At 34.5% G+C, this 13385-nt stretch overlaps 1 pseudogene; it reads left to right on the top strand.

The window, feature by feature from the left end:
• Positions 1–2427: 2427 nt before the first annotated feature.
• On the top strand, positions 2428–4128 carry LOC132719047 (monocarboxylate transporter 6-like; annotated as a pseudogene).
• The last annotated feature ends 9257 nt before the right edge of the window (positions 4129–13385 follow it).

Raw genomic sequence — 13385 nt, 5'->3', positions numbered from 1 at the left:
GACGTCGGCGTTACAATTGTGGATAAGTCGTGTGCGGGGGTCACCTTTTCTATACCTTTTGAGATATGCTTTGACACTTAGAATAGTTTCTATCATTCCTATCCTCAGCAAGAGGACATAGATCTGTCTAAAACAAATTGACGGACCTTTTTATTTTATTCGAATCATGGTAAAGTAAATAACCATCATCACCAGTTTCCAGTTAAGAGAAATTACTCTGTCAGATTTTGACATAATTTCGTCTTTTCTGTTTCTTTCCAACATAATGTATACCTTTTAAAAAGTACTGTCGTTTTACCACTTTCAAATGTAGATTTTAAGACCATTTATATTGTCCTATTAAGTGGAGCTTTTAGACCCTGTTCATATTCCACTATCAAGTATCAATAGCAGTCGAGCGCGCTGTCTTATGTAATCTCTTATTAGATTATTTGTCTAGAAATTTGATGATTTTGTATTTTCTGAAACAGAATATCAGAGTTTCCTTTTTACATTTAAATTAATTTAGGAATTATTTGCGTATCTTAAGAAGCCGGTAATATTCTATTCTAGAGATCGACTGAGGTTTTCTTATTCAAGATAACGTAATTTGTCTGGGGGACAAAGAATATTAGATTTCGGAACGATATAAATAGGATAAAAATGAATGTTTCAATCTATTTTAAGAAACAAACCTCCAAATTCATACTAAACTTTACGACTATTCACAAATCCAGAACAAAAGTTAGTCTAATGTAAGGAATTTTAAATAAATGGCATAAAATGTGAAAAATTATGAATCAAATTGACATTTCCCCGTTAGTAATGGAAAGGAAATTGGTGATACAGCTATAGTTTAAGCACATTCTGTGAGACAAATATATTTTGATTGTTGCTTGGAGGTGTTGCTCTACAGATGTTAAAAAATTAGAAATATTTACTTTGGGAAGAAATGATATTGTTTCTGCAAAGTCATTTCTCTATAAATGACCACTTTTCAGAGGTTATATTGTAGTTTAATATAATTTTATTTTTCATTATAGCTTGTACAGTGTTATATTAAATGTGATTATTCATACATTCCTTAATCTTTTTTAATTCATTTAAAGATTTTCTTAAATCTTTGTTAAAACTGATCTTGAGGCTTGCGGCTTGAAATAAGATATATATTTTTCAAGTTTGCAGAAGATAGCAACACAAGTTGCTATTGTAAGCTCCATTTTTATCATAAGAAAATAAGAAAGAAGAGCTCTTAACGCAACTCGGCTGCGGCAACGTCTGCTTTGGTGAACACTTTTGGTTAAGTTTTTTGTTTATGATCATAAACGTCAATAAATGTATTTACAAAGCTATGCATTGAAATTTATCTATGGATGTATCTTATGGAGTTAGACCTCCCTCACCTATTTTCAGGTCAAAGGTCAAGATCACTTTGATCTATAATAACCAAACATAAAACTGACCAGTTAATCAATATACGATGAACTTGGCACATAGATGCAGCTTAATGAGTCCTTACCTCCATATTCATTTTTAATCACAATATCAAAGGCAATGTGACAATGACCTTTATTTGTGTTTTTGTTTACGGCCAATAACCGATAAAGTCAACCTGACGTTTAATCTAAATTTCTCTTTAATTCAAACATGTGCAAGCAAGTGACACGGTGATATCTAAATACCATAACTTGATGATGGAACTCTTTTATTAACACACCTGATAACATATTTCCTTCCAATAATGGCCATCAAAGTTATTCTTAAAGATGAACAATGCAATAAATTAAATGTAAAAAAAACATAGACAGATACATATTTCACATGTTTATGATAAAGTAACTAGTAATATAAAGGAACGAACGAATTGTAACACTTGTAAAATTACATGCAAAGGCATGAAGTCATGTGATGATTAAACATTTAGGTAGAATGTTTGGGAAGACTAGTTTAATTGCTATACTATAATGAATTTGTATTTTTAAAATTTGCATAATATATCATAACTTTTTAATATGTTATATTTTTAAATCAATAGATTGTTTTAGAGCGCCGACTTGAAATTATTTGCCCCTCACGGTTGAAGATTCGAATTCCATCAAGATCTTTGGTTTCTTTCATGATAGAAAGTTACCCATCAAGCTTCAGATGGTCAGTGGTTTTTCGCAGGCGCTCGCTCGTAAATGAGCTATGAACGAAGGGACCCTGAGATCTTCATCAAATATAATAGTTTCCGCGTAACTTAATACAAAATGACTATTTATATATGTAGGAATTATATAAAAATGTAGTTGCATATGTTTACATAGATTGCAAAACGTTTGTTTAGTACCTGAACGTGACATGAATTCTCACATTGCAAATCTAATGTTTTGCCACATATATAATGATGACCCGTACAAACCGTTTCACTATGTCAAAGATCGTACTTACGAACGATACTGAGGAAGAAACATAGGTATAAGTCTAAATATTGTTGTAAACAAATAGCGTTTTTTGTGACTATCACATAAAAGAGATGACGTCTAATCCGGATCTTATGGAGACTTCCGAAAGAAAACCTCTTTTGTCAGAATCTTTACGGGTAGCTCGGATTCAGCCTTCAAAATGGCGTCAATGCTTGGTTCTAATAGCATGCATGTATTTACACTTCATGTCACTCGGATTTGTCCCAGTTCTTGGAGTAATATACGTGGAACTTATACGTCAATTTAACTCTGCGCGATCAGTAACAGCTGTCATGCAAAGTATGTTCCAAGGACTCACTTACGTCGGAGGGATTTTGTTTTCAGGCATTGTCACGAAATAAGGTGTAGGCCCACCTGTTATGATTGCATCGGCGTTAGGTGGTCTGGCATTGTTTTTCAGTGCATTCTCGGTGAATATCTATATGGTTCTTATTCTTGTGGGATTTGTTGGAGGGATGGCCATGAGTATTAACTACTTATGTGCATTCGTTGCAGTAGGTTGGATGTTTGTTTCAAACAGACGTTCTGCTCTTGCTTTCCTTACAATGGCAACTGCTGTTGGACAAACATTACTCCCTAATCTTGCAAACTATTTGATAAACGTATATGGATGGACAGGAACATTTATGGTAGCCGGTGGGCTTGTCCTCAATAGCATTCCCTGTGGCCTACTTTTACATTTTTCACAAGATTTTTTCTTTAAAGAAACAAACCAAAATTTAAATAGAGATTCGGTTAAGGAGAAGATGTGTCAATGTAATTCAGTACAAGATGTTACTTATGCAATACTTATATTAGTGTCTTTTATATTTCCGGGAACAAATGCCGTAGAGAGTTGGTTTACAGTGGATATGAGTGAACTTAGAGGATTAGACCGTCAACAAGGAACTATTTTGTTATCACTAGTCGGCGCCTTCGGATTGTGCGGAAGATTGCTTGGAACTATTTTACTGAAAGTTTGGACGAAAGTTAGGATAGCAATACCTTTGGCGTTATCTTTCGTGTTTCTTGCACTTGGACATTTTCTCGTAGTTTACCTTTTAGACTTCTACGGGATGTTAGGTGGAATATTTGTTCGTGGAATTTCTATTGGAATGGTTTGGTGCTTGTTACCAGGGATGCAGCTTGAACTGCGTGGAATTAAAAGGTTTCCTCGGACAGTAGCGCTATGTAACGTTTTGAGTGGGGTGGGGATAGTTGTCTGCGGATACCTTGGTGGATTAGTTGCTGACTGGACTGGTGGATATGATTTAGCGTTCTATATCGCCATTGGAGTGTCATTACTATGTGGAGTGTTGATGGCAATTATTAGGTGCTTACAGAAACTTGAATAGATATACAAATCTTAGGATCTTCTATAAACACGTGGGATAGTTAAACAATGTTTATTAATCACGTTGGTCATAGAGTTCCCCAGAAGTTATGGCTTAATCCCAGCAACGGATAAAAATCGAGTTTTACTTCATGTTTGAAAAATTTACTGGATACATCTACTCCTAGTGAGTCAGGAATCTGAATATACATGTATACTCATGTTACACTTATGTTAAATTGTTAATGTCTGTTATAAACATTCAACTTGACATAACGTTCTTTTTATCTGACATTATCTTGATAATGACCATTTTCTGCCTTTAGTAAATGTAAATGAAATTGACTTGTAAATTATAAGTGTTTTATCACATAACTTAATTTCAAGATTTCATTTTTTTTGCTTCAAAGTGAGATTTAAATTCCTTAAATTAAGTTAAGTGTTGAATTAAAACTGGCCATATGAAGCAAAATGACGTTACCAAATGCAGTGGTCAAAGGCCACGCAACTAAATCAAATGTTGAGGCGTTACAGGATTTTTTTCCTCTTGCTTTAAGATGCACTAGAAAGTTGTGGTCTCTTGTGAAAGCCAAGATGTATGTGATGAGGCGGCCCTGTTCCTTTATAAGGCATGACAGAAAGTAATACTTTCGGTCCGAAATAAACATGTACATTCTTTGTTTATTCGCCACTAATTAGCATATAACGATCCACTGCTGTGTAAACGCTGCAAATGTAGTTAAATCGCCTATGAAAATATATTCAGCAAAATTTTGCCTGGTGGGCCTTATCACCGTCAGGGGCCAATAAATGCGAGTCACATATTCTCCGAAAATGGTTTCATGGACCACAGACCCTATAAACAGTGGTTTGAGAAAGTTCAACCCGCACGCGGTGAAATACCGCCCATTGCTTCTTAACTTGCCACATGAGTGGCCCGCTAATTCGATCTACCATTGCAAACGATATTATTTCCCTTCCGCCAAAAACTTCCCACATTACCCAACCATTTGACGTAGCAGTATTCCGTAAGACAAAAATTAAAACCTCTTAATTCATAAACTCTGCAAAAAAGATTAAATCGGACTTGTGGTTCGCTGAGAAAAATGTCGGTGCCTTGTTTAAACTTATATTTGAGACTATTTTCACAATGTGATATATCACAGAGGGCTTTTGAAAATATGGCATTAATCCCCTTGACTCCAATGCTATCGATTAGTCCCTTCTTCCGAGATGAAGTGCAGAAACTGACATTTAATGCTATCCTAAGTTTCGTTAGTTTACTGGCCTTTCTATAGAAAAGAATGGAAAAGAATGTGATTTTTTACCAGAGGAATCGTATGTCCTGTTTACCTAGACTTCTCTTAATCCCCCGTGCAGCAAACATCAAAATTTGGTGATTTTGATTGTAATGAGTACATTGCTTAAGTCATGGACGTAATACGGTGTCCGAAAACATGCACGCATCCGGTACGTCAACAGATAAGTATATGCTACCGATTCTCCAAGAATATGTATTGTTGACAACGACGAAGGTATACTTCACAACGCTGAATCAATGTCTATTGCATATCATGATTCTCTCTTTGAGCAGGAGTGTCTTTCAGAGTTAGCTCTTTCTGCATTAGACTTAAATTTGACAACAAAAAGAAAATGAGTTTCCTCTTGGATTTGATCTGCCAAATGACAATGTATTTCCAACTGAAAACCGAAAATCCGAATGAAAAAAGTCATTGGCTATCCGTACATCTTTCCGTCTGCCTAGCAAAACGGGCACTGTCCAGACTACAAAAACACCTTCATCCAAAGAGGTTACTGATTCCATCCTTATGTGCGTGCCGGATTGATATCACCAGATATTGTTGACATTCTGGTCGTCCCTAAGACTAGCAATCGTACCATTTGTTTGTCGCCACCATTGAGCATATAACGGGCCACTGCTGTGAAAACGCTGCAGGGCAGCTACATCGCCGATGATAATTTGACATTTTTCTATCGGGTTTTCGGTTTTCAGGGATTTCCAGGTTTGAAATTTATTGTCATTTGGCAGCAGAAATCAAGGATAAATAGCAACACTTCAAAAGCTAGAGTATAAACAGGTCAAGAGGCGCAACGCAAGAAAAAAGGCGGGAAGAAGTAAAGAAAGCGAAGCAACAAAGAAAGGTCGATGAAGTAAAACGAAAAAATGGTGAAAGAAGTTGCTGATGCAAAACGTTAGACGGAAATTAAACTTTTAAAAATAATAAGGACCTTGCATGTCCAAATTAGTAGATTCTAAAACTTATTACGAGAAATAAAACTCTTATTTATTTTGTATAAAAACCTAATAAGATGTTACAGAGTCCAAAGTAGATGTTTAGGTTATATTTACTCAAATTATAGGCTCTTGAATCTCCTCATACGGACTTACAATGTCATTTTTAAGATTTTATGTCTCCTTATTAAGAGTTGCAAAGTTGTAATTAGGTTTATTTGTAAACATTCATAATTTGTTGTAATTGGGAGAAACAAGGTCCTAATGAGGCTTTTATTACTCCTAAATAAAAGTAAAAGTTCCTTATCAGGATTTTAAAACTCCTAATATGAGCTAAACAGATTTCTTTTAGAAAATAAAGGTTTTGCACCAGACTGTTTAGTACAAAAACACTTTGAAAAGGTTGTCATTATATCATGCGATCATGCGACCACATACATGCATCGAGGACATGCTGTAAGGAAAGTGACCGTGCGACCACATGCACGCATCACAGGTTTCCCTTTCTCCTACGAGAAAGGCACAAGGAGCTGTCCTCTCTATCATTAAAGGGCAGACTATCTTTCTTATTGTTGATAAGGAGGCTAATTTTCACAGGTATGTCTTGAAATGGTGCATATACAACAATAGTAACGCAAACCAAGCGGGTATCAGTTTTTAAATTCGCTATGAAATTATAAACAGATTATAATATATATATATATATAATTTCCTGGGAAGTTTGAGTTTACAGTTTTTTCTACTTTTCATTTTATGTATATAATATACCCGGTAATGATTTTATAGTTTGCAAAACAGAAACGTTTCAAAAACGTTTTAAAGGCATTTCGATATGTGAGATATATTTCACACTTTGTTTGCAAATATTACCTCAGGGCATATTCGACTTCCACTGTCATACAGCGTTCACTGGAAATAAGTAGACTGCGTACACATTCTACTAAACCCTGTACATTCAACCACTGCATCCCGTTCACTTAAATTTGTTTTTCTTGCTAGACTCTGTACACTGGGAAGGCCGTTTGTCGCAGTTTGCTTACAGCAGTTCTAGTTGAACGGTGACAACTCAATTTTCAAGTAATGGAAGACATATTTTGTATAAAAGACGGAATTTCAAACAGCAAATGCGTTTTAAGCTTGATTTAGTGTCAACAAATACGCTACACTTTATCGCCAATTTTACAAAAAGTATTCAATTTGCAGAGAAAAGCAAATACTGCACTAAAACCAGGTGCATTCAGCATCACAAAAACCAATGCTATTATGACGGAGAAATAAGATAACACATTACCTTACATTAGCCTTTTTATTTCATGTACTTTCATTTTCAGTGTTTTGATGGACTATTTCCGGTGAACGCTGTACACCAGTGCTTTTCCTACTTGTAATAGAAAGGGTAATGTAATTGGCTGCAAAAATTCAAAGAGACTAGAGCAGCCGACAATTCTGACAATATTTGGACTGTACATATTTGCAAGCCTAATCTCAAAATGCTGAATTTGTAAAATACACTTTTCAAGCTTCCATCTTTTAAGAACTGTCTATCAATCTGAGAATATTAAGATAGAAATTTCTAAAGTAAGTCAACCATAAGTACAGAGCCGGTTCAGTTTGCACGGATGTGCATCCTGGCTTATATGTATCTCTATGCTGGTAAATTAAATTCCGTTTCAGCAGTGTAAATGTGCAGAGTTGTTATTTACACAATATCATGTACATTTTACAAAAAATAGACCCCCCCCCAAAAAAAAAAAAAAAAAAGAAAAAGAAAAAAAAAACAGCCACCCCCAACATACAGACACATGCACGCACGCACGCACGCACACAATCAGCAAAAATGCCATGACGACTTTACATCCATCTGACGACTATGTATGCATGTCACTGACGACCTTAAATAAAGATGTACTCGTATGTATAGTCGTCAGGTGTACTCCTTTGTTATTCATTATCACTAGTCACTTCTTCGGACTAACTTTGAAGTTTTCAATAAAGGTTAAGGGTTTATAACAAGTGAATTAGATCTTGCGGGGTTCACAGATGAAAAGTCACGAATTGCGATCGGTGGATGTACTTGGCAAACCGGATCGGATGATCGCGCTGAACCGACGACCTTATATTAAAGTACGTTTCATAACTCGGTATTGAACTACTCGGTTACAGCGAAAGATAAATTGCAAGCCATAATTATCCATTGCTTCTGCGACCTATGCTCCACTTTCGCTGCGATGGACCTACCTCTTATACGAAAGTAAATACGTACATAAAAATGTTAAACATAACAATAATTAAACGCTTATTTTGATGACATTTGTACTTTCTTTGATAATGTAATTTACTTCAGCTCGATTGAAACACACGTGTTAGTTACGTATATTAATCAATTCGCGTGGAAGTAAGTAAATTATATAAGTCATATGAAGAGACATGATCGTGACCAATTAAGGCTCTGTCCCGCAAAAACCCCACACAGACCGTAAGCAATCCATTAAACAATTGATAAAAAACAGCAACAAAACAAACACATAATATGAATTTATCAACAGCTGAATGTGTAAGGTTTTATTTTGGTTTGGTGTACTTTATTTTTTTCCTTTCGTTCAGTAAAATAAATCAGATTTATCATTTCATTTATGTTCATTGTAGGCCTAATTGGATTCACATTTAAGGATAAAGAATGTTTCACTACAGTTGAATCTTATAATTGTAATTGTTAGTAGCATTTCTCAATTTATGACCAATATGACATTATACAATATCTAAATAAAGGTTGTCATTTACTGTAAGAGTAATTTTGCTTGACACTGCTAAAATTTATAGACATTGTATTCTTAGATAGCGTAAACATACCAAATTCACATACTTCTAAAAGGCTGAACAAAGCGTCAATTAAGAAATTTTTATCATACCTTTGTAATGTGCTTGCTTTTTAGCCATTGTTACTTTATCTACTATAATTATCACTCTTTTTCAATGTTTTGCCAATTTCTGTATAATTCATTATAATTATAAATAAAGATAGACTTTTATTTAAAAAAATTAATATGTTTGCCTATAGTTGTTTGTTTGGGATATATTGCTGCATGCCGTATGATGATATTGTGATATGACGTGAATTGTTCCTATATTTAGATACAAAATCTAAATGTATTTGAAATAATATGTTTAAATAATATCATGCTGATGTCTTTTGTTCTCATACTTAAACTTTAGCGACTTGATATGAAATATTTTATTTTATGCTTTTCAGCGGATTACTGATTTATCCGTGAAAATTATATTTGATAATTTCACAGTGAAAATTATCAAAATAGTATTTCACACTTTTCAATGACGAAACTACTTTTTTAAGATTTTCCCCATGTGGTACCTCAATTTTATTTTTACTGACAATTCTGACAATGTCAGGCTGTTCAAAGAAAAAGCAAAGCTGAAATTGATAAATAACTTAAATGTCAAAAGTAATAAAAAGAAGAAAACTTACTTCTATTCCTTCAAATTCCAATCACCAAATTTCGTCTCTAAATTTTTTTGTTTCATTTTTACAGTCTGAAAAATACATTTCTTCCACATGCAAAACTGCTCTTGCACGCCCGTTTAACTCACAACGAGTGAAAAATGTCCATCGGTTAAAATGTTGTGAGCAACTTCCGTTCCTCGTTGTGAGCACCCATCTTTGACGTGTGACACGATAAACAAGGTGAGTTTTTCATAATTTTTGAAGATTACTGACATTTATGTAAAAATATCGAAATGCAGTTAGTTAGCGATGTGTTTTCCGAGTATGCACCTGTAAAGATATTGCCTGTTGGTGGACAATTTGATGGAAATACCATGCGACGCAGTCACTCGGGGTAGCTGGAAAACTGGAGACAACTTCTCTTTGGACCTTATTCAACATTGAAAACGTCGATTCTGGTGACGTTCTGTGCATTTTAACCTAAAACAGATGCCCACAAATCTTCAGCGTAACTTATTATGTGAAAGTCTTCATAGAAACGAAGATATACCCTGTTTTGCTTTAATCCTCGTTGTGAGCACCATAACCTCGTTGTGAGCAAGACAAGAGCAGTGCGTGTATGGTTGTAATATGTAATTCAGATGGTGAAAATATAATTTTCAATCTTCCACAGCAATTAAAACGTTTTTGCACAGCAGCATTTCTTTGCAAGGCGTTATGCATATTCCAAATGGGGGCATATTAGTTTTGAAATGTCCGTCTGTCAGTCCGTCAGTCCGTCAAGCTGTCCGAAAACTTTAACATTGGCCATAACTTCCTTATTAGTAAACAAGGTTGATTCATATTTGAACACAACATCCCTTAGCACCTTCCTACGGACCTGTATTTTTTTTACCTTGACCCCTGAATGGCATTTACCTTGAAGGTCAAATTTTCCAAAAATATTTAAGATTGGCCATAATGTCCTGGCATAATGTTAAGGCACAACACATTTTTGGACAAGGCCTTTCAACTATCCTATATTCTTTTGACCTCGACCCCTGAATGACCTTCACCTTGAAGGTCAAATTGTCCAAAAACTTAAAAATTGGTCATAACTTCCTTATTGGTAAACGGATTCTACTCATATTTTGAAACAGCACCCCTTTAGGCAAGACCTTCAAACTGATCTGTTTTTTTTTACCTTGTACCGTGAATGACTTTCTAGAACATCCAAAAACTTTAACAATGGTCATAACTTCATTATAAGTAAGTGGAATTAATTCATATTTTGACACAATGCCCCTTTGGACAAGACCTTCCAACTGACCTATATTTATTTTACCTTGACCTTGAATTACCTTTACATTGAAGATCTAATCCAAAAACAAATAATCTATCTGGTGCATAAATCAAAGGACAAAGCAACACGTCAGGAGCCTTGTCAACTTACCGTGATAGTTCTTGTTTGACATTATTTGGTCAGTCTTCAGCTCAGGATAAACACATGTATGTGTGTATCACACAGATTGTGAAATTGTTGAAATATTCATAAACTACCCCTGATGTTCACTCGTGCCACACTAGAGTATACGAAATGAAATACCTTATTTACCTCCACTGATTAGTTTTTCTGTTAATCTGATGACTTGTGAATATGAAGAATAATTTTTAAAAAAAAAGAAAAAGAAGAACTATTGCAAAGAAAAACTATTGTACAAAAACGTTTTGATTGCTTTTGGTAGATTGAAAATTGTATTCTTGCCATTTGAATTACATATTAAAACAAGACAAGCACTAGGCTTGTCTTGCTCACAACGAGGTTATGGTGCTCACAACGAGGATTAAAGCAAAAAAGGGTATATCTTCGTTTCTACGAAGACTTTCAGATAATAATTTACGCTGAAGACTTGTGGGCATCTGTTTTAGGTTAGAATGCACAGAACGTCACCAGAATCGACGTTTTCAATGTTAAATTAGGTCCAAAGAGAAGTTGTCTCCAGTTTTCCAGCTACCCCGAGTGACTGCGTCGCACGGTATTTCCATCAAATTGTCCACCAACAGGCAATATCTTTACACGTGCATACTCAGAAAACACATCGCTAGCTAACTGCATTTCGATATTTTTACATTAATGTCTGTAATCTTCAAAAATTATGAAAAACTCACCTTGTTTATCGTGTCAAACGTCAAAGATGGGTGCTCACAACGAGGAACGGAAGTTGCTCACAACATTTTAACCGATGGACATTTTTCACTCGTTGTGAGTTAAACGGGCGTGTCTTGATGACATTTGGGCATATTAAAGTATCCTACGAGCAATAACTGCCGTATGCTTTATTAAAAATTGAAAAGCATTGACAGCCATCAGCCGAAGAATAAGTAAACAACCCAGCGTTCCTGAGTCAGCTTCCAAGTTTTCCATTTTCCTAGCTGTTTTTTTTTAATGTTTTCACATCTGTCAACACTTATTTTTTGTCTGTTACAATCCTCAAATATTTTTTTTTCTTTTAAAAAGGTGTATGACTAACAAATCCAAATGATATTCCTCTGAATCAAACACAATTATTTTCCTCCCGTGAAATAAACAACTTTAAAAAATGACTGCCGCTTACATTTAACAAAGCCAGGTCTAATATAAATTCGCAGTAAGTAACAGAAATTTGGATGGATGACTGCACTTTTTCTCCTACAAGAATTGTTTGTTTTTATTATTAAAACAAGCGAACATTCATAATTTTTTTAATAAAATGAATAATATCACCGTCATTTAACGTTGATTGCCGAACTTATTTTTTCAGCTCAAGACTTCTTGTATTTAATAAGAAATTCCGACTAAATGGGGCTCTCAATGGGGAAAACAGATTTTAATATTAACGTGAATATTATGGAAATTTCTTTTTAACTTGTTTTTAAGCATAAAATAAAAAGAAAATTTGTTTGTTTGTTGTGTAAGATGTAATTTTATTTCATCGAGTGGGCTTTAAAAACAGTATTCTCACGATATATCCTATATGTATGTTACAACATACGCTTAAATTTTATCATAATTTTCTATAAACGAAGAACACGTTAAATATATTTCATTGCACATATTTGAAAACAATGTTGAACATAAAAGATTTAAAGCTTACAAAGTTAATGCATAAGTTCTTTTTTTATATAAATATGGTCCAAAATTAGTCCTACATAAGTGCCTTTTCATATACATGTATCCTGATATAACTGATATGTGTCCATGTTTGTAAGTGATTGATAATATTTGAAGAAAGGAATACTCATCCTCTCATCCTTCCAAATATAGAAAGTATTTTTATGTTTATTCTGCAATTAACTGCACAGTTTTATGACATCATAATTGATTGTTATGAGAATAGATAAAGAATTCGATAACTACTTGATCTAATATGTTTAAGATCGCGACTTACAGATTTAAGTATAAACTTATATATAGAGAATAACAGGTTACTGTCTTTTGAGAAAGGGTGTCTCAGACGAGGTTAGATATGGTCCTGGAAGGGGCGAGGCTTGCCGAGCCCCTTCCGGACCATATCTAGCCGAGTCTGAGAAATCCCTTTCTCAAAAGACAGTAACCTGTTATTCTTTTTATCATGCCTCTATTATGATTTTGCATCTTAGTTTTTTAATTCGGGGCGCTAATTTCTGAAAGTATGGTAACCACAAGAGGGTTATACGCCAAAAAAGTAGTCCGAGGGTTTTTACCAATAATTTTATAACACAACACAATTTTTGGTACAATTTGCTTTAACAATTTATTTACTGTGTTACTGTGTATTATCATAAATATTCAGCAAAGTCAATTAAACAATACCAACAGTAAACATCATCAGTGCTGATCTGGCGTAGGAACATAGTGTTCTCAAGTCACTGACTGAGAAAGGTTGCTGTTCTCAGACAGGCTTTATCAGGCAGTTG

Source organism: Ruditapes philippinarum, unplaced genomic scaffold (assembly GCF_026571515.1).
Source record: "Ruditapes philippinarum isolate M1 unplaced genomic scaffold, ASM2657151v2 ctg7299_1_1_1_1, whole genome shotgun sequence".
In the NCBI taxonomy this organism is placed as follows: domain Eukaryota; kingdom Metazoa; phylum Mollusca; class Bivalvia; order Venerida; family Veneridae; genus Ruditapes; species Ruditapes philippinarum.
The sequence above is the reverse complement of the archived record's forward strand: the minus strand, read 5'-3'. Positions and strand labels throughout refer to the sequence as shown.